Consider the following 20,030-nt stretch of genomic DNA (forward strand, 5'->3'; position numbering starts at 1 on the left):
CGGAGCTCTGCCACCTATAGCATAGGAGGTGTGACAGATCTGCCCAGGAAGCAAAGGTAAACACAAAATTGTCAGGATGGCAGAGATCATGACAGAGATCCCAGTGTTGCAGCTGACCAGCCAGCAAATATCTGATCTAACGGATCAGCAGATAGAAAATCTTTCTGAGGCTCAGTTCAGAGCTTTGGTTATAAAAATGCTTACAGACCTAACAGCAGATCTTAAACAAGATGGGAAAGGAATGAAGGCTAGTCCTGCTGAAATGAACAAAAACACATATGAAACAAGTGGTGAGGGAAAGAAAACCAGGGATTAAATAAACAAATTGGAAGGAACAAACAGTCAACCAGTGCAGAAAGAGGAAACAAAAAGTGAGGAAAATGAGGAGAAGTTCAGAAACTTATGGGACAGCTCTAAGCGGGCCAACATCCAAATCATAGGGTTGCCAGAAGGTGAGGAGGAAGAATTAGAAATTGAAAAATTATGTGAAAAAATAATGAAACAGAACTACCCTAACTTGGGGAAGGAAATAGACTTATAGGTCCAGGAAACACAGAGAGTTCAAAAAAAAAAAAAAAAATGACCCAGGGAGAACCACACCAAGACACATTATAATCAAAATGTCAAAAATTAAAGACAAAGAGAGAATCTTAAAAGCAGCAAGAGAGAAGAAGAGAATTATGTACAAAGGGGTCCCAACAAGACTATCAGCTGATTTCTCAAAAGAAACTCTGGAGGCAAGAAGGGCTGGCAAGAAATATTCAAAGTAATTAAAAGCAAAAACCTACAACCATGATTACTCTATCCAGTGAAGCTGTCATTCAGGATAGAAGGGCAGAGAAAGTGTTTCCAGGACAAAGTAAAATGGAAGGAGTTTGTTAGATCCAAACCACTGTTATATGAGATGCTAAAGGGACTTGTTTAGAAGAAGGAGGATCAAAACTATGAACATTAAAATGAAAACTGTATCACAACAACCAATAGCAGAAGCTAGGGAATCATAACAAAGGCAAACTAAATAGGCAACGAGAGGGAAAAAGAATTACAGATACAGGGAATATATTGGGGAGAGGTCAGCTGGGAGGGGAAAGGGAGAAAGGGAGGGAGATGATACAGGAATTAAGAAGCATAGTAGGAGGGAGTGGAGTAGATAGGAAGATGTTGAGAAGAATTATATGCACAACCAATGGGCATGGACTAAGGGGGGGGACAATTGGAGGGAGGGGATCACTGGGTGGAGGGGAACAAAGGGAAAAGAAATTGGGACAATTGTAGCAGCATAATCAATAAAACATATTTAAAAAAAAGAAGTAACTAAGAAAATAAAGGATAGTTTGACAAGATTTGTATAGATTTCTTGGCTCAAATTCCCCATCTCTGGAAATAAGGTCTTTCCTCCTAGTACAGGGAGGGTACATTTCACATGGGAGTTTTATTTTTTTATTTTTTATTTTAAAAATTTATTTATTTGTTTGTTTATTTATTTATTTTTAGAGAGAGGGAAAAGGAGAAAGAGAGGGAGAGAAACATCACTGTGTGGTTGCCTCTCACTTGCACCCCCAACTGGGGACCTGATGTGCAATCTAGTCATGTACCCTGACTGGGAATCGAACCAGCGACACTTGGCTCAAAGTCTGACGCTCAATCCACTGAGCCACAGCAGCCAGGGCGGGAGTTTTATTTTTTAATTTTTTTATTGTTTAACTGATTTTAATAATATGACATATAACCCGTACGCTTGATATAATTGTTATGTGAAATGCATAGATAAATACTGTATTCTTTTAAAAATATAAAATAAATAAGCAAGACATATGAAAACAGTATTTCCATTAAATAAATTTAAAAAATTAAAAAAAGAAACTTTGTTTTCCTTATCATTTGAAGAATTATCATTTAAACAATATTAGGTTTATTAAACAAAAATTTTAAAGTATTATAAAATATTTTGCTTTTGTCAGCTTCAAGGTTTATGTTGCTCCCAAATTTTGCATATAACTGAATTTTTAAATCTGCTAACATGCGCCAAATGGATTCCACTCTGGATTCTAAGGCATCAATTTCTTCTTGTAAACTTTTCTTTGCTGCTTCTAACATTCCTTGTGTTTCTTCTTGATAAGGTATCAACAAGCAGTCGTCATCTGTAAGCATGATGTCCTTGCAAGCATCTTTTAAATTTTGCAGTTGTTCCTTTTTCACACTGATTTCTTCCTCCCGCTCTGTGATTCTACTTGTATTCTGTGCAAATTTGTTCATCTTTTGTTGATCTTCAAATATAACATAGACATCTTCTGCAGCCGCCTTTCTCATGGTGGCCAACATCTTGGACTCACATGGAGTTGTAAAAGCTGTTTCAAAGGATAATGGCAAAGGGGGAAGGTCAGTGTGACCTTCTTGCTTCCCCCATCTTTTAAAATTCCTTCAGCTTAAGATATTTAATATGACATGGTGCCATATTTTGTGTGTTCTGGGTAGTGTGTTCTGATCCCTACCAATGTTTTAATTATGTGTAGGGACTGTAGAGAGAGGTAATGCGAGGAGTTAAGTATTTCAAGAAGAGCAAAGCTGGGAAGCAGAGATTTGGATCATGGGTGGTTCTGGGCTGGGTCCTGAAGAAGTGAGGAGCTGGAAGAGGAGGATCAACCACAGGGGAATCTAGTAGGGTAGATGTATGGCTCTCTCTGAATCCTGAGAAAACTTTAGCAGGCTCCCTAGTGATGGCCCTTTAAGGCCACACAGCACTCTTTCTCTGCCCTCTCCATGCCCCAACCACCCAGCTGTGCTAACAGGACACGTCTAAGAGCAGTCCCAGGGGTAGAAGGCAAATGGTATGTAAGGGCCTGAGCACCAATTTGAGGAGAGAGTTGGGGGGTGAGTGCGGCATGGCATGGTGCAGACCTGTTCTCTGTCATCAGTGACAGCAAGCTTCTAGCCCCAAACTTGTGAATTTGGTGAGGGCAGGGGCATCTCCGAGCTGCTGAGTTTCCCTCCTTCATTCATGCCTTCATTCATTCAGTTACTGAATTCAATCAGCTATTTATGTAGAATTCATACAATATATTCAATAATTGAGTAATTTCTACTAAGTTAGGGAAGAAGAAACCAATGGCACTTTCAAACTGAGACTATTTACAGGGGTGTAGGCAGAGTGTAGGAAGACCACAAGGGTTAGTGCAGCATATTGAGGCTACAAACTGCTGGGTACTGTTACCACCTCTGGGATCGCAAGGGCAAGGGGAAGGATAAACTGAGACTTTCACTGAGGGATTCCTCTCTGGATTTGGGGAGGGGGAAGGGGCAGCGGCCATCTGGGCAGAAATACCATGATCTGATTTTCCCTCCTCTTTCAGATCTTCTGCCAATGCCTCCTCACCACTAATATTTTCTGAATGGACCTGGAAGTCAGGGTGCAAGGGAGGGTAAGACGCAGTCCACACCATTCAGCCTTCTGGGGAACAGAGCAGGATGAAAAGTGGAGAATGTATCTAGAGAAGCAAAGGAAAAATAGTCCACATACCTTCTGAGGTTCTGGGGCTAGTCAGCCTTGCATCTCTCCTCGTCTCCTATCCTACTATTGAGAAACAACCGGCAGGAATGGGCAGAAACATCCTGCTTAGGACATTATTTTCACAACAGAAAGCCACATAGAATGGGGTCAGCTTGGCTATCCATGAATTTTTGAGTATGCCTCTTTGGGGAAGTCTTTGGGTTCCTTCACTACCCCCACTTGAGAAAGGTGCTCTGATTTGTGACATTTGCACAGCCCACTGTGTCTGTGTTCTATGTCCTTTGAGGACACACACTGTGTCTTACTTGCCTTATGTGCCCAGAGTCTAGCCAGGACCGGCACAGAGTAAATGTTGAATGAAAGGATGAATGAATGCATCAGTGCTTAGCCAGAGGGTGCTAAGGAGTTCAGGGAAGCAACAGTATCTTGAATTTCTTTCACTCTCCCACAAGATGGCAGCAATTACCACGGTCCAATTTTCCTGTGTGTGGAACTCAGGCACATCTTCATCTAGTGTTGTATGAATACAATAAATCTATTTTTTCAAATCATTATATCAAGGACAGAATAATACACAGATGGAAAAATAAAACTAAATATTTACTATCATTGATGTTGTTGGATATGGCATGGTAACTTTTTCTTTATAAAGCATTTGAGAAACATGTTACTAAATTTGTGGAAGTAAACTTGCCCTTTACGCAAATGTTACGTAAACAAATGAATTATGTCTGCCCTGCATGGTACCTAGCTGCGTTATCTCCTCACCTGGAGTCACTCTGCTGGGCTCTTCCCATACACCTGGCTCTGTTTTCTTGTTCTTAAAGTTAAGAAGTTCCGCAAGTTCCAGCTTCTTAGGCGGCTTGCTTCTTACTCCTCTTCTCTCCAGCCACTTCAGTGTGTGCAGAAACCGTACAGCATGCTTCTTGTACTGAGCTGTGAATGCTTGAACTCATCAGTGCTTCCAATCATATTCACTTTTGAAAAAGAGCACGATTTTCATAAAATTGTTATTGAGCAAGTGTTCTTTACAGGCTCAGTGATGATAGTGTCCCAGTGTTCCTTGAAAGTACTTAGAATTCCTGAGTGTCTTAGAAATCAAGAGCATTGTTCCTACATTAAAAAAAAAAAAAAAAAACTTGGAAAAATCTTGCTTGGATTTTATTACTTTTGCACTGCAGCAAAGATCACCAAGCTCTGTCTCCAAATTGACCAAATCTGGAATTTACATAAATGTTGCCCTATAACTTAAAAAAAAAAGCTATGCCCAAGAGGTATGTCTACATTAGTAACACACAAGAATATGAAGGATGAGGAGGTAGAAGAGAATAAAGAAAAGAATGATCATATACCACAATTGTTTGGTATACACTGGTCCCTTGGCAGTGTAGAGAGTCAGTCCCTAGGAGGTTGCTTCTCCTGAATCTCAGTTGCTAAGCAAGAGCTCACACTCCTTCAATACTGCTATCTCCCAGGAGCCATATTCATCTTTTTTATGTGATATCATTTAAACTTTACAACAGCTCCATGTCAAAGCACATTTTTCCACATTTAAGAACATGACTTACATACAAAAAGAGAATAAACATGTGTCAAAATGTATTGAAGTCAGTACTGAAAGAAGGAACTAGTAACACGGCTAAGCTGTTTCCAAAAGCATTTAAGGACAAGGAATTTATGTACCACATCAGGAAAAAATTTTTTAAAAAGATAATTAATGTCCTATAGACAATAATGTTATAACCTTTGGTATTATTTTTTCTACTGGACAGAAATCTACAAATTAATATGTAACTTCATACATTTGGGGCTCTAATCATATAGCAAACAGGAAAGTCAAACAAAGATACATTTTTCAAGGGGATCAAATAATCCTTGGGAAGGCCTGATAAATAATGACTTAGCCAGAGAACCTGGAAAGAGCTCACAGTTGTGATCCCATGGGGCTTTGCTCTGTCCCTTCTCCAAATCTATAGCTGACTGCTGGAGAGCACCATTTTCTCATTTTCTGCTAGAGAGTATGCTCTTTTTATAAAGGGAAACTGGACCAGACCTAAGCTCCCTCATATCTCCTGATTCTTGCAAACTGAGAAAAGGGAACCCAATAATATGAACTGCCCTCCCACTTTATCCCAGACTGAGTTGAATAACAATAAGAAGTCAAAAGGATCAATACCGTCAGTCCTTTTTGTAAGGATTTTGAATGTTTTGTAAATGTATTGGTCCAGTGTTGTATTTTGTAGCCTTTCTAGTTCCTGGGCTTTAGCTCCCCTACTTCTTGTACGTGTATGCATACTGTAGTCAATGCAAACATTAAAGTCATGACACACGGGGAAAAAAAAAAAGACCTAGGATGACGTTGAAAGGACATAAAGTGATCCTGTTTATTTCTTATAATTTCCTCTTAAACCTCCAACCTTTTTCTCTCCAACTAAAAGCCTCATGGAGTCAGCAGCTGCCTGTGTCTTTTTCACCACTGTGGAAAATATGAAAACATGTAATGAGCAGTGACAAGCACTAAGTATGCCTTGAACAAATGTTTGTTTAGCTAAATTGAACTGAGTTTTAGAAAGCTAAGTAACTTGTGTTAAGTGGTAAGTGGCAGGTTCCCTGAGATTTCTTGTAATTTCTCCATAAGGGGGTGTATTCATTTTCTGGGGCTGCTGTAACACATGATCACAGAGTGGGTACCTTAAAACAACAGAAATGTATCTTCTCACAGTTCTGGAGGCTTGAAGACTGAGAGGGGTTGGCAGGACGGCTTTAGAGAAGAATCCTTCCTTGCCTCTTCCCACCTTCTGGTGGTTGCCAGCAACCTCTGGTGTTTCCATGGATTTTAGTTGCAACACTAATTTCTGCCTATCTTCACATGGTTGTCTTCCCTCGATGTGTCTCTGTATTTCTGTGTCTTTTTATAAGGATGCCAGTGATTGGATTTAGGGCCCATGCTAACAAAGTACGACCTCATCTTAATTTGATATCTTAATTAAATCTGCAAAGACTATTTCCAAATGAGATCACATTGACAGTACCATCAGAACTTGGACATATTTTTATGGTAAACACAATCTAACCCATTATAGGAGGCTTTGGAGTCAGAAGGACTTGGGTTTGAATTCCATTAGCCCATTTATTCAGGTAAGAATCTCTCAGCATTGTGTGTAGGCTTTCTGCTTCCCCAGGTGTTGGGGGAGAATCCTGTTCTTAGCTAGGTGGAATTTCAGGAGCCCCAGGCACTTATGACTGTTCTGCATCAAGTCACCTTGTTTTGATCTTCTATCTCTAGTTCTAATAATAAATTCCTTTCATGTTCTCTAAAATAAAGTCCTTGCCTTTTACCCCGGTTCTAGTAAGTCAGTTCTTATCTTGACCCTGCGTTGTCTGAGGTTTTGGTACCTGTTCAGAAGACCAGTTCTCCTGGGACCTAGTCCATGCCTTGCTCTTGCCAAAGCATCCAGGTGGCTGTCAATCACCAACAGATCTGTGAGTTACCAGAGAAGAGGGAGGGAGCAGGCACTACTCTGACTGGCAAAAAGAAAAGTGGCCAGAGGGAGCCTGCTCCTTTCTGTGGTTGGCCTGACATTCACAAGGTGTGATCAACAGATTCCTAATCCAGTGGGTGTCAGTGGTATTTTATCGCAGTGCCTGTGCCAGAGAGGCCTTTTGGGGTTTGGGGGCAGTGGCAGGTTTCAGCATTTGGCTGAAGAGAGCAGTAGTCTTCAAGTTTTTAGCTTTAAAAACCTTTCAGATTAGTGTTGAGAAGCTATGAACCTACTCACACATTTTTAAGTTAGCATTAAAAATATTTTTTACCATAAGTTTAGATAATTGCAAAAGATGTACTTTTGTCATTTTGTAATATATTAACATTTAAAAATAAAAACGTTCCATCACTCTTTTAAAAGTGTCCAATGGAATCTAGATACTATAATAATTTGATACCATTAACATGTCTTTACATATTCATGAACAAGTTCTTTTAAAATGTTTGGAATTTTTGCAGATTTCTTCCTTGAATTCACATTTCCATTTTAATTCTTTCTCAGAATTTAACCCTAATGTAATATATTTTTAAGCATAAAAGTCTCTTGTTGTTTATTCTGTCCTACTTCTCTGCAAAAAAAAAAAAAGAAAAAAATCAAAATTGTCTTCTTGATAAACACGTAAAGTTCTAAGAGTTAATTTTTTTTTCTTTTGGGTTGAGTGATTTAACCATTATACATAATCAAAAACATAAAGATAATAAAATTTGATAATTTGTAAATATAAAATGTAAAATTTATTAGAAATCCAATTCCTAATGAAATAACTTTTCCCCCATTTAGTTCTTATTGCTAGAATGTGACAGTTTTGTATTAATTCTGTTACTTTTCATTGTTACAGATAAATGTGCTAAGAAGTATTAGTCATATAAATAATATGTCAATGTATCTAATATATCAAAGGCTTTATCAAGACTTAACAAATAATTATTAATTATAGTTATTACTCTTCCACTTTGATATGCCTTGATTAACTTGATATACATGTAGAGGACTAAGAAAATGGAAATATTCCTTATTTTCTATATCTTTGCCAATAAATATGTTTTATAAAATGCTTTATTTTAATCACATAATTTAAACGTATTTTCACTGATATCTTGGAGCTGAAAGTTTTATTTATTTGGATAGTGGAGGGGTCTAATTGGCAAAGAAGTCATCCCATTAGCCCTAGTCAGACTTACTGTACATCAGAAAATGTTTGACCTAATTTTTTCAATTTAAATATATGTGTTTTGCATTTCAAAAAATAGTATAATAATCAGTGGAAGAAGTTTATGGAACACATTTTATAGGACAGATTACTAAAAGCAGTCAAGATTTAAATGATGTATATCTAATATAGTTAATTTATGAATATTTTATCAAGTTCTGTAAAGTTAATTAATCAAAATGCTATTTCTCATTACTTAATTTATAAAAATGCTGTATAATTTGTAGCTTAAAATATTACTTACTTATGGCTGGAGAGTATGATAAAAATGTATGCCTAGATGCTGGTGTCCAGCTTTTGGGATTATATAAATAAGAACAATATATAAAATTATAGTTAACTCCATTAACTTTATTAGACATCATGATCATATGTATTTAAATAAAAAGAAATGTAAATAGTATTATTAAAAATAATTAAGCAGCTAGCATTTATTGAAAAAACAAAGAAATAGAAAATACTAAACATTTGAAGATGAAACAAGATCAAGATTGATTGTAATTAAGGTAAATGTTTTCTTGCATGATTTAATAAAAATAGATTATAACCCCATATTGAGTACTTTACATCAATTCTAAAAAAAGTTTGTAAAGTTTTATGTGTCATTTTTTATTCACTGAGTCTTTAAACTCTAGGTAGTTCAGGAAAACATTTTAGTGACATTAAGAGTCAGTGAATCGCTGTGGTTGACCACAGTCCTGACCTCTGCAGTTCCCACCTTTGTGTAACCCCTTTCTTTTGGTTCTAACCAACAGAATGTGATGAAGGTGATGGGAAGTGATTCTGTGACTATGTAATGTTATGTACGACTGTTTTGCTATTAAGTTGCTCTAGAGCCTTACCTTCCTGGTTTGATGAAGTAATTGGCCATATTGAGGAAGCTCCTGTGAGGAGGAACTGTGGTGGCCTCTGAGAGCTGATGGTGTTCTGAAGGAGCTAAGGGCTGCTGTCAGCAGACAGCCAGCAAGAAAGAAAGGCCCCTATTCCAACAACTGCAAGGAAATGAAGTTTCCAATTACCTGAGTGAAATTGGAAGTGGATCCTTCTCCAGTCAGATCTCCAGATGAGAACATAGCCCAGCTAATATTTTGATTGCAGCCTTTTGAACTCCCAAGCAAAAGACTGATAAACTCTAGCCAGACTCCTGACCCATGGAAACATGAAATAATAAATGTGTATTGTGTTAAGCTGCTAAATTTGTAGTAATCGGTTGTGCAATAATAGATAATTGATACACTGATATATTTAGTTTTGGATTTTTAGGTGCTTTTCTTTATAAATAATAAGTCATACAAAAATATTAGAATAGTTGGAAAGAATTATTTATGTTTAAATATGGGAAAAGTCTTATTTTTAAGCACTCAGTATACCTCATTGATTCTTTCTTTGCTTTTTTTCATGGAACTCTTCCAGAATAATGTTTTATTATTTTTTGTCAGTAGATAAAAAATTAATTTGATAAAATTAAATATTAATTCCTGACTCTTAAAATGGACTCTAAGTAAACTAGGAGAAAAGGACAACTACTTTAATGAAATAAAACTTATGTTCCAGTAATTAACAACACACATTGTATTTAAGAGCTAAATACTAGACTAACTTTGTTTCTGTTAAGTTTAGAAGTTATATGGGTATCTACCATTTTTGCTATTTTTAAACATCCTTTTGAATGTTCTCTGGTCAATGCTACAAGGAAAATAAACAAAAAGCATACTATTAGAAAGGAAAAGCAAAATTATTATTTGCAGATGATATAAGCTACATATATACGTAGGAATCTGAAGACAGTCAATTTAAAAGCATATTCGTCGTCGGCAGCCGTCCGTCTCGAGAGACGATGGTGTAGCCTCTTAAAAGTCTATCTGCACCGCCGAGAATGGCTGTGCAGTCCGACTCGGTAGTGACACGGTATCTGTCTCCTCCCGTGTTGAATCGACATCTTGCGATGACGCTGGAGTGTCCTCTCCAGTGAAGCTGAAGCTACAGAGCCTGGGCAGGGTGATATGGAGGGTCTGCTGTTGCCCATGCAGCAGACCCCCCTTCTCTTCGCAGCTGAAGGGTCCAAGGGAAAGACGGAGTCAATACAGCTTGGCTTCAGGTGCGCTGCAGGAGTTGCCGGTGTTGACTACAAGGTCAAACCGCCTTGGGGATTCCGGCTCCGGATTTTCTGTCGGGGTTTACTCCCTTAGCCTTTCCCCTGAAGAGGTATGCCGCAAGGCAGCGGAGGTTTTTTGGAGTCAGAGTTTTCCTTCTCTTATGTGCCCTGACTGGAAGATCAAACCAGCGACACTTAGCTCGCAGGCTGACGCTCAATCCACTGAGCCAAACCAGCCAGGGCCTAAAAGCATATTAGGCCAATGGAAAGATTAGATATCCAGATATGAGATCAATATTTTTAAAAATCAGGTTATACAGCATGACCATATAGACTAAACAGAAAGTATAGGCAGACCAACATGGTAAACACATCTAGCACTCATTAAAACAAAACTTGATGAAGTTTAGGATAACAACAACACCACACACACACACACAAACACACACAAACACAGACACACACACACACACACACAGGAGGGGGGAGACAACGATCTCATTTATACAATAACTTTCCTTTACTCTAGTTGTAATTGGTAAGAAGCATAGTGGATAAACTATTCACAATAACAGCCTATAAAACCTATACTATTCCTATAACAGCCTATAAAATATCTAGGAATAAACTTACCAAGGAATATCTAAGACATAATATGTTAAACTTAAAGGAAGACTTGAATAATTTGAGAAATATATCATATTACTCTATGGGGAGATTAAATATTTTAAATATAACAATTCTCCCCCCCAAATTTAACACAATCCTAATCCAAACCTCAAAGAGACTGGAAGGGAGTGGTAAGAACAGGGATGAAAATTCATTCTCTGGGAAAATAAATTAAATAAAATTACTAGAATATTTTGATGATAAAGATTAATGATGAGGGACTAGCCCTACACACTAAACATATTGTCATATTGTAAATTAATTTTTGAATAATGTGGTACTAATTCAGGAACCAATAAATAAAATAAAATATAGAAATTATATACAAATGAACTTTGAACAACACAGACTTGAACTGTGTGATCCACGTGGATTTTTTTTCAGTAAATATTATATGTGTATTTTCTTTATAATATTAATAACATTTTCTTTTCTCCAGTGTTTTTGTAAGAATACAGTATATAAACACATAACATTAAAAATATGTTAATTGACTATGTTATGAGTAAGGCTTTCACTACACAGTAGCCTATTACTAGTTAAGTTTTTGGGGAATCAAAAGTTATACAAAGGAGTATATCCCCCGCAAAATCAGAATTTATTTATAAAACATTGTATATTTATTATTACATGTTTAAACCTCACTCACCTTCAAAACACTCTCCATTTGATGAAATATACCTACTGACGTTTTTTCCACTGCTCAAAACAGTTTTTGTTAGCGTTGATTTTGATGCCTTTTAGTGCTTCCGCTGTTTTTTGTTTTACCTCTTCCACATTGGCAAAACATTTCCTTTTGAGAACTTTTATCATCCAGGGAACAAAAAAAAGTCACTTGGGAAGAGACTGGAAGAATAGAGAGGGTGAGGCATGGGGGTCAGGCTGGTTTTGGTAAAAGCTGCTGAACACTCAGTGCAGTGTGGGCAGGTGTGTTCATAAATCACCCATCATGAAATGGGCAAATGTTGAAAGGATTAAAAAAAAAAAATTCACTGAAGCCAAATGCAACCTCTCACAAAAATGCCAGCTGGTACACTGATGCAGATGGCTTCCTAGAACACTCACCTAGTGGGGAAAGCTGTACTACAAGGGACCTACCCTCCAGAAGATAATTCCAGTATTTTTGGGTCCTCCCTCATATGTGCACTTTTGACTGTGAGGGAGTTGGAACCCTAACCTCCACATTGTTCAAGAGTCAACTGTATATGTATAAAAATTAAGTACTGTATATGATGAAGATTTATATTTCCAGTTAATGGAACAATATACCAATTGTTTAATGTGTGATGCTGTATTAGTTGAATAGCCATCTGAAATATATGGTTATATAATTTAATATATACAAGAATATATATTTCTACTTCATATCATACATTTAATTATGAGGAAAATGAAAAGTTTACAAATAAAAGTAAAAACAGTGAAGTAACAGGAAAAATATTAGAAAGCATAATCTTGGAGGGAAGTAGCTTTGTTAGACTTCACCAAAACTAGAAATCACAAAGAAAAGATTGAGTACAGGTAACCCCCCTGTAACATGGGTGTTAGGTTCCTAACAAATGTTATGTGAACTCGTGTTATATGAAACAAAGAACTAGTACAAAAAGGGGCGTTAGGATCCAAAAATTAAAAATATATACCATTATATTTTTATAATTGAGAGAGATATCTTTATTAAAGCAATTTTCATAAATTTTCACTGCTTCTTCATCAGCTGATGAGCTTTCTCCTTGTATTTTTGGGTTTTGTAGTGACAAATGCTTTCTCAAATGGTCAAACCACTCTTTACTAGCAACAAAACCAGGATTTGTAGCAGACTCTTCATTTTCCTTTAAGTAATAGTGAATTTTTAAAGCCTTATGTTTAATAATCTTGGTGTCCAGTGGAATCTGTTTTTTTAAAAATAATCATCAATCCAGATACTAAGGGCTTTTTCTATCTTCTCAATTATTGCTGCTCTAGGATGAAATATCATATTTGTGGAGACAGAACAACCAGCAGCAACAGAAGCTCTAATTTTATGTTTATTTTTCCCTATAGTCCGAATTGTTGCTTCATTTAAATCCAAGGTTTTTGTGACATATGATATTTTTTCACCCTTTTCGAGCCAATTCAAAATCTGTAGTTTTTGTTCCAGTAAGAAGAAATGTCTTTTAAGAGGTATTTTTAAATTTCTGCCAGGCATAGTTCAGGACTACAAATTAATTCACAAAAATAAAAACATAATTACTGTTTTTTAAAAAAAGTTTGGATATCGCTCACCCGAAAAATTTTGATATATGTATGTGTAATTTACCAAAAAAAAAAGCACAATTAAAGTTTTAAAACGTAATTAATACTCCATGAACAAAATGGGTTTAAAATTCTGATTAATTTTAAAATTCTACAGGCAAATCTGATACGATGTATGCACTCCAATGAAGAATTTTGGGAAGGGTCTAGTCAAGGAACGTGTATAAATGACTCATGGACATGGACAACGGGGAGGGATATGATTGTGGGAGAAGGGGTGTGCTGGGTGGGGGGGAGCAATGGGGGGAAAATGGGATAACTGTAATTGAAAAACCAAAAAATAAAAGAAAAAAAAAGAATTTTAAATGAGTTATCTTTTGCTCTTAAAAGCTTTTATCATGTTCAGGATTGTATGGGGATTTCCTTAATTTTGTGTTATATGGAGAGTTTCCCCAATTCTCTAACCGTGTTAGAGCAAAACTGTGTTATAGAAGTATCATGTTATATGGGGGATACTTGTACATCAAAAGGCACCAAAAACAGCTAAAATAAAAAATTGGGAAAAATAGTTAAGCATGTATGGCAGAAAAAAATTAATATTCTTGATGCAGAAAAAGCTTTTGCAAGCAAATTATGAGAAAGTAATCGACTTAATAGATAAATGAGCAAAGGATGTGAAGAGACAATTCAAAGAAGAAATGCAAATAATCAATAAGCATTTGGAAAGACCACAGACTCAAGAACAATGAAAGGAATACAGATTAAGTGAGATGATTTTTCTTCCCTGTTAGATTGGCAAAGATGAAAAAGTCATGTTGCTGAGATAGTGTGAGGATACAGACTTGTGGGTGGCAACGTTAACCAGTACAACTTTTCTGGAGGTTAGTTAGGCAATATATGGAATTAAAAAAAAAGTGTAAGGTGTTGAATTCAGCAATTCCACTTGTTACAGGAGTTAATCCTATAAAGATGGACAAAATATATCGTAGTATCAGAAACAGCTTAAATTTTATGATAGAGGATTGATTAAATGAAGTAAGATATATACATAGAAAAGCATATGTAGCCATTAAAAATAACAATGTAAATCTATGAAAACATGGTCACTACATAATATCATATTAAGAGAAAAAGAGAAAATTGCACACATATCTTGCTAGTGGGAGAGTAAATTGGCAGGGCAGTTTGGCAATATTATCAAAAAATTTAAGTGCAGAAATGCTTTAACTCAGATGTTCCACTTAAAAAAAAATATATGAAGATATGTTAGAAACAAGAAAACAGGCCCCAAATGGAGTCACTTATGCTAAATCCCTTGTCAACAAACTGAAACTTACAGTCTCAGTCTCTCACAGAAATGAAATCTTAGACCAGTCAATCAGGAAGCACTCGATTAGCACTAGTTAGGTAATGGGCCTGATAGACCCCTGTTACTCCCTAAAGGAAATTGATCTTGCCATAATCAATCTATGTTTTACCTTCTTGTTCCCACTCCTTTCTGCTTATGGCTTTCATTTTGCACAGCCGATCAGAGCTTCTTTCTATCTGCTAGAGTGGATGCTGCTGAATTCATGGGCATGTTTATAGTTGAATAAAGACAGTAAGATCTTTAAAATTTACTCAGTTGAATTCATTTTTTAACATATATATACAATTCTACTGTATGAAGCACTGCTTTTTAAAAAATACTATATTTTTTAAAAGTTTTAGACTTACAGATAAATTGAGAAAATAGTACAGAGAGTTTCCATAAACCCCTGCCCCCACATTTCCCTATTATAAATGCCTTATATTAGTGTGGTACATTTGTTACAATCAATAAACTACCATCAATTCATTATTAGTAAATAAAGTGCATAGTGTATTCAGATTTCTTAGTTTTTATCTAATATTTTTGTTGTTGTCATTCTAGGATCCCATTTAGGTTACCATATTACACTTGCTTGTCATGTCTCTTGAGCCTCTTCTTGACTGCGACATCGTCTCAGACTTTGCTTATTTTTAATTATCTTGACAGTTTTGAGGAGTACTGATAAAGTATATTGTAGGATACCCCTCAACTGGAACTCATCTAATGTTTTTCTCATTATTAAACATGAACTATACGTTTTTGGAGGAAGACTACAGAGAGGTCAAGTGTCATTTTGGACATATCAAGTGTACATACTATCAACATGGTTTATCACTGTTGATGTTGACTTTAATAACCTGGCTGAAATAGTGGAAGCATTTTTAAAAAAAGGTTGTAAAACACTAAAGTTAACCTAAAATATCTACCTTTGTAGGGGATAACTGTACATGTATATAATGATAATTTATGCAGATATTAGGGATAAAGAAACATGTATATATATAATGTCAATAATATTCAAGATATAAAGTATAAAAATCAGTTACAAATAGTATGATTATATTAATGCAAAAAAGAACACACACATAAACATTTGTATATGCCAACAATTTTTTTCTGAAATGATACAAAGGACATCTTAAATGTGATTGCCTCTGGTGAATGACAGTGTGAGTTTGGGAAACGTATGTCTGTCTTTTTCAATGTATGCCTGTATTTAAGTTTCCAACTGGAGGATGTGTTTATAGTGGAATTTTAAAAAAGCATGTATGATTCTAGTTTTTTGTAAAATAAACATGTTTTTTTTTCTGTGCCTTGAAAAATCTAGAAGGATAGGCATCACTGTTGATAGTGCTTAATATCTCAATAAACAACAACTCCATTTTACCAGGTATACAGGCCAAAAATCAGGAATCATCCTTGGCTCTTCTCTACTTTCTCACCTCACATTTAATTCATCAGCACATCCTGTGGGCTGTATCTTCCAAATATATTCAGAGTCTGACCACTTCTGTTACCATGCTGGGTCACTGATTTATTGCAATCCACACCTCCTAACTGCTCTCCTTGATTTTACCCTTGTCCATCTGCAGTCCATTCTCAACACAAAAACCAGAAGTCAGTCATATTTTTCCCTCGTTCAGAGCCTTCCAATGGCTTCCATCTTATTCTGAGAAAAAGCCAAAGTGGCTTATAATGCCTTAAATGATCTGTCTGTCCTTCTCCATCTTCCTACTATTCACCTCATCCCCTTCTATTCATTCTTCTCCATTGGCTTCCTGGCTGTTTCTCCAAGCTCTCTGCATATTCCCATCTCAGGATCTTTGCTCCTGCTAGTCCCTGTGCCTGGACATGATTCCCCTACCAGATTTCCCACCATCTGCAGAACTTGCTCCCTCACCTTCTTTAAGCTTCTGCTCAAATGTCTGGAGTTCAGAGGTAGGAATGGACAGTCATAGGAGAGCAGTGGATTTGCTCAGAAGCCACGGCCACACTCCTGGGAAGAGATAAGTGAATGGTGGCCTCTGGTGGTGGCTGTGGACAGTAGACAAGTAGATGGATTCAAGAAATATGTGGGGGGTAAGGTTCATAGGAACTGGCATTTGAGGGGTCAAGGAAGAATCCCAAAATTTAATAGGAAATTTTGGAGGAGAATCAGGCTTGGGGGGTTGCAAGAGACTTTTTATTTTTTATTTATTACATGTGATGGGTATCTGGAGATACCGAACTTTAACTTTTTTTTTTCTAAGTAAGATAATTGTTATTCTTCAAGGGATTCTTAACTATTTTTGTATCATGGACCCTTCAGATAGCCGCCGGGTAATACCTATAGATGCTTTCCCAGAATAACATTTTTAAGAACACAAAATTAAACCACGTAGTTTAAAGAAAAACCAATTGTAATGAAATACTGGGGATCTGTGGGTCCCAAATCAGAAACTTCTCTATGGAGTAGCCCCTGCTTGAGTCTTTCCTCTCTGCCTGAATGGTCATATTTGGTTACCTGTGTGTGAAGTGAATATGAACATTGCTGGGAAAAAATACAGGGGCCTCAGTGACTTTGCCAGGGTTGTGGATTAGCAAGGACAGCAGACCACCACTTTCCACTTTCATACAATCCTCAGTGACAGCAACATAATAAAAATCATCCAGAAAAGATGTCAGCTATTCAGTAGTGACACTGTTCTGTTTGGAAGCAGCAGGCCTGATATTTCTGCCTGAGATGAAGGTAGGAAGGAGAGGGAGCTTGAAGAAGGAGACACCATATGGGGTCCAAGTGATTAAAGAGAAAATAAGAGAGTTGTCACTGTTGTTGTAACCTGACCTAGTAAAGTGGGTTAAATCTATTTCATTCGTTTCCGTATTGTTTGAATAATTTTTTTACAATGAGCATGTGTAACTTTTGTCACAGAAAAAAGCAGAATATGTAAGACTTTCCTTCCATTTCGTGAATGATATTTTATCATAACACTGCCTGGATTCAAATACCTTAGGCTTTTTGGCAGATGTTGTGGAACCTGAGAAAGGATTAGCTGACCCTGGATTAACTAGCGCAGGGGACATCTCTGCCAAAAGAAAGGGACACGGGAATTCCATAAATTCTTACCCTTTAGACATTCTCCCTTGACAGTGATAGTAGTAAGTTGGTAATAGATGCTCACAGTACATGGTGCTCAGGAGACTATTGTTATTGACCCTGAATTGAGGGATCAACAGGAGCGACATATGCCTGGAGACAGGCATCTTCAAGGCTGTGATCTCAAGGCTAGGGGGTTTGTGGAGACCCCTTGGGAGTTGAGGCATTGGAGGGGTGAGTGTGGAGCAGGAATGGAGTGTAGCAGCTTCATTTAGTTTCACATGTTGGACTTCTCCTTTGAACAAAGTGAGTGGTGATAGAACAGGTATAAAGAACAACAGCACCGAAACCTATTAGTTATTAAATAACTAGATTCAGATTGGGAGAAGTTAAGTTCTAGGTGAATGGAACAGATGTTGCTGATTCTCTGACAAGCTTACACAGGTCAAATTTGTGGTTTCTCAAAGTCTAGTCAAGTAGAGCGCCAGCAAAGAGTTAGGTCCCCAGGTCCCAGAGAACTCAAAATCACTGGATTATATATACATCAGTGAAAACGGAACAAGATGAAGAAAGTCTATTTACAAAAACTCCTCTGGGGAAGATGACTATAGGTTCTTGGAAAATATTCATTCATTTAATCATAAAATATTTACCATATGCCTTCTGAGTGCCTAGCATTGTCCTGGATGCTGGGGACAAGTAGTGAACAAAAAGCCAGAGCCCCTGCTCTTCTGGAGACTACATTCTAGTGGGGGATACAGATAATGCAGAATAAGTACAGAAAATCCCAGGGGCTGACAAAGGCTATGAAGAAGAGTGAAGCAGAGTAAGGGGACCGAGAGATGGGAAGGAACATTTTACACAGGCTGGAGAGGAAAGACTTTTCTGTTAAGACGACTTTGAGCAGAGAGCTGAAAAGTGTGAATAAGATTGAGGAAGAACATGCCAGACAGAGGAAACAGAAACACAAAGGCCATGAGGCAGATGCTTGCAGGGGTATTTGAGGAACACAAAGGAGGCCCGTGTGGGTGGTGTGGGAGAAGCTGGGAAGGAGAGGCAGCAGAGCACTTTCATGTGGCGGGAGTGGGTATGAGACCTCCAAGGAGGGTTGCTCAAGGAGCAGCAAAGCATTGCTGAAATGTGTAAGTCTATGTGGTTTGCTGTCCAAATGGGGCTTTTTTTCTTTCTTTCTTTTCTTTTTTTTTGCTGAGTGGGCGGAGCATGCCGATTTGGAGCCTGAGCTGAATTTCTCAGAGCGAGGAAGACATGTCAGGCACTGCCACCAGGCACTATCCTTTCGGGCCCTTCCTGCATTGCACACAAGTCTCAGGCTCTCAAGGAAATGGTGAGTCAATACTGAAAGAACAGAGCATTGAGGTGGTTTGAAATTATCAGCCTGCCTTGGTGCCCATCTGCTCCTAAAATTGTTTTGTGTGATGATCAAATAAAATGAGAAGGGTCTGAAAACGCAGAGAAAGAGAGTTCCTTGCTTGTATCTTCTTCCATCTTCAAAGCCAGCAGTGGCTGCTCAGTACTCTTTTGTCTTCCTGTTCTCCACTTAGGGACTCTTAGGATTGCACCCAGATAATCCAGGATGATTTCCTTGTTTTAAAGTTGGTCAATTAGCAAATTTAATTCCATTGACAACCTTCATTCCTCTCTGCCATACAATATAACACATTCACCGGCTCTAGAGATTAGGATGTGGGCATATTTGGGGGGCTGTTATTCTGCCTGTTACTGTCACACTCCATAAATGCAAAGCAGTCACCTTCTCCTGGCCTTGTTTTTCCATTTCAATATTAATTTTATTGTATTTATGCTCTTCCATATAAAATGTCACATACATGTTTTGAAAAAGAGGCAATGAGAAATGGACCCTAATCCATTTAACACATGTAAATTATGAACAGTGTGGGGATTCAGAATGAGTCACCCCAAGATGTGCCTCTGGTATGCAGATTGTTTTGTGCTAAAGGCCACTTTAGCTGCAGGCTCAAGAACTTCCGTCCCTCCCTCAGTTACCTATAAGAACTTGAATTAGGGGTCTTGCCCACAATAAGCAATTATCAAAGCAAACCACAATCACCCAATCCCCCTTTCTACCTTGGCACCTCTCCTGCATGTAGGGTCTCTGACTCGCTCATGTATGCAGGGTTCCCCTACATATGTGTGTATTAAATTTGATTATTTTCTCTTGCTAGTCTTTCTCATGTCTATTTGATTACTAGACCAGCTAGAAAAACCTTGAGGGTAGAGGAAGTTTTTTGTCCCCTACAACAGACAGAGTTGTCTATGGTTTTCGCCCTACCCCCACTTCACCGTTAAAGTGAAGGAGGTGGGG

General features: G+C 37.4%; 1 pseudogene; it reads right to left on the minus strand.

Annotated features, from left to right (window-relative positions):
• Positions 1 to 1,963: 1,963 nt before the first annotated feature.
• On the minus strand, positions 1,964 to 2,322 carry LOC150020805 (prefoldin subunit 4 pseudogene; annotated as a pseudogene).
• Between the last annotated feature and the right edge of the window lie 17,708 nt (positions 2,323 to 20,030).

Source organism: Furipterus horrens, unplaced genomic scaffold, assembly GCF_987537825.1.
Source record: "Furipterus horrens unplaced genomic scaffold, mFurHor1.1.pri manual_scaffold_1, whole genome shotgun sequence".
NCBI classification, from domain to species: Eukaryota; Metazoa; Chordata; class Mammalia; order Chiroptera; family Furipteridae; genus Furipterus; species Furipterus horrens.